Genomic DNA, 2,942 nt, shown 5'->3' with positions numbered 1-2,942 from the left:
CACTCTGACTGTTACAGTGCACCCTGACGGTCTCTTGTGCAAGGCCCATCTCCAACGCCAAATCCTTCAGCCATAGGGCCTCCTTCGCTGCCTCTATAATGCCAATATACTCCACCTCAGTGGTCGATAAGGTCGTGATGGGCTGCAAGCATGATCTCCACGAAACTAGATCTCCAAACAAGTTGAATACAAAACATATCGTCGATCATCGAGTGTCCACATCTCCACCAAAATTAGCATCTACAAATCCTCCTATCAGCCCCCGAGCCTCCTTGGACATGTTGGAGAGTCCTTCAGCATCTCCTCACTATCTGTAGTAGATGCTGACTCCAACAGTACCCACCAAGTATCTGAAGATTCTCTTCAGTGCTCACGAGTGCTCCCTGCCAGACTGCGCCATGAACCTGCTGACCTGGCTCACTGCGTGGGAGATATCTAGCCTACAACATACCATGGTGTACATAAAGCTTCCCACACCAAAGGCATACGATACTCTCTCCATCTTCTGAGCCTCAACCTTAGTTTGTAGCAACATCATCTTCGAGAGTTTGAAGTGCTCGGCAAGTGGCAGTTCCATTGGTTTTACTTCCTTCATCTCGAACCTCTCCAAGACCTTCTTGATGTAGCTTCTCTGAGATAAATGCAATACCTTCTTGGCTCAATCTCTAAAAATTTTTATGCCTAAGATCTTCTTCGTAGGCCCCAAATCCTTCATCTCAAACTCTCGAGATAAGGCTGCCTTCAGTTCTTGCACAACCTTCCTACTCTTGCATGCTATAAGCATGTCATCCACATACAAGAGTAGAAACATCCTAGATCCATCCTTCAAAGATCAAAAATAAATACAAGAGTCATACTCACATCTGAAAAGTCTGATGCTCCTCACATAGAAATCAAATCGCTTGTACCATTGCCTCGGCGACTGCTTCAGCCCACATAGCGATTTCTACAACAAACAGACCTTTTCTTCTGCTCCTAGTTCTTGAAACCCTGGTGGCTGCTCCATATAGATGCTCTCCTCTAGATTTTCATGAAGGAATACTGTCTTGACATCCATCTGCTCTAGCTCCAAGTCTTGAGCTGCTACGATACTCAGCAAATCCTGATGGAAGTATGTCTGACCACAGGAGAGAAAATCTCGCTGAAGTCAATACCTTCCTTCTGAGAGTATTCTTTGTCCACTAGCCTCACCTTGTACCTGATACCTCCCTACTCTGAAGGCCCCTCCTTGCATTGGTAAACCCATCTGCAACCAATGAGTTTCTTCCCCTGTAGCAACTGCACCAATCACCACGTCTCGTTCTTATGGAGAAACTGCATCTCCTCGGACATTGCTTGGACCCACCTCTTTCTGTCCTGATACTCTATGGCCTCCTCATAGGTGTAAGGGTCCCCATTCACTATCACCAGGGCATATGACAATGTCTCCTCAAAGTCATATTGTTTCGATTGCCTGGCGTTCCTTTTGGGCTAGTACAATGCAACCCCGATGTCCATCCTAGGTCCAGCTTGCTCCTGTTGGACCTCTTGGCTTCTATCACCCATCCGAGCTCTCTCCACCTGTGGAGACACATCTGAAGAGTACTCCACCTGAATACCAAGTCCTTCCGATGCACCTGCAAGAGGCAAAAGAGAATAGGATGTAAGTTGTCCAGCACTGCCCTACTGGATCTCCTGCTTCTCCTGCTGCTCCTCCATGCCATCTCGCCTTTGGAGAATTGAATTTTTATCAAAGGTGACATCCCTACTGATGATGATCTTTTTCTCCAAGGGATCCCATAGTCGGTATCCCTTAATTTCTCGCAGATACCCCAAGAATACCATCTTCCATGACCTAGCATCCAACTTGATCCGCTCATCAGCACCGATGTGCACATATGTCGTGCACCCAATCACCCTTAGATGGCTCAGCCCAATCCTCCTTTCAGACTATTTTTTCTCTGGAATACTATTATCTAATTTTGTGTGAGGTGATTGATTCACCAAATAGCAGGCTACATCTACTGTATCAACCCAGAATGCCTTAGGAAGCCCTGCCAGTAGCCCATGCATCATGCCTTTTCCAAAAGGGTTCTATTGATCCTCTCGGCCACCCTATTTTGCTGAGAAGTTTCTCTCATTGAGAAGTGCCTTTTGATGCCGCACTCTTCACAAAAAATATGAAACTCCCTGCTGGTGTACTCTTCATCATTGTCGGACCGCAGATACTTCAAGCTCCGACCTGTCTCCTTCTCCACCTCAGCTTTCCACACCTTGAATTTGGTGAAGACTTTTGATTTTTTCTTCATGAAGTAGACCATACCTTCCTTGAGAAATCATCTATAAAGATCAAAAAGTATCTCACCCCACTTCTGACTGAAATCGGGGTCGGTCCCCACACATCAGTGTGGACTAGTTCTAGTGGGGCTGCACTGCAGGCTGAACTAATAGTGAACTGCACTCTCCTCTATTTTTTCATCTGGCATGTCTCACATACCTCTGAAATATCTCCATCCAGATCTAGAATCAGACCATGCTTGCTTAGTTCCTTCATTCCATGATCACCCATGTGGCCTAGGCGGTAGTGCCACAACCGATGAGCCCCCAACTGATCCTGCACTGCAGCTGCTGCATCATCAAATTTTTCGATCACCACAGATTCTTCCAACCTGTAGAGGTTATTCTCCATCCTTCTATCTCTCATCACCACCATGGCTCCATTGAAAATATTCAAGATTCCACTTCTGGCACGACTGCTAAAGTTGAAGCCGCTCCGCTCCAAATAGCTCAGTGACTTCAATTCTGGGATGTGCTTCACATTTATGAGAGTCTGCACCATCCCATCAAACATCCTCACCCGAATGCTTCCTATACCAACAACCTTGCATGGGTGATCATCTTCGAGTGTCACGGTCCTCTCATCAATCTTGGTGTATATCACGAACCAAGATCGATTTGGGGTG

This window comes from Elaeis guineensis, chromosome 1 (genome assembly GCF_000442705.2).
Source record: "Elaeis guineensis isolate ETL-2024a chromosome 1, EG11, whole genome shotgun sequence".
Taxonomy (NCBI): domain Eukaryota; kingdom Viridiplantae; phylum Streptophyta; class Magnoliopsida; order Arecales; family Arecaceae; genus Elaeis; species Elaeis guineensis.
This window is presented reverse-complemented; position numbering follows the sequence as displayed.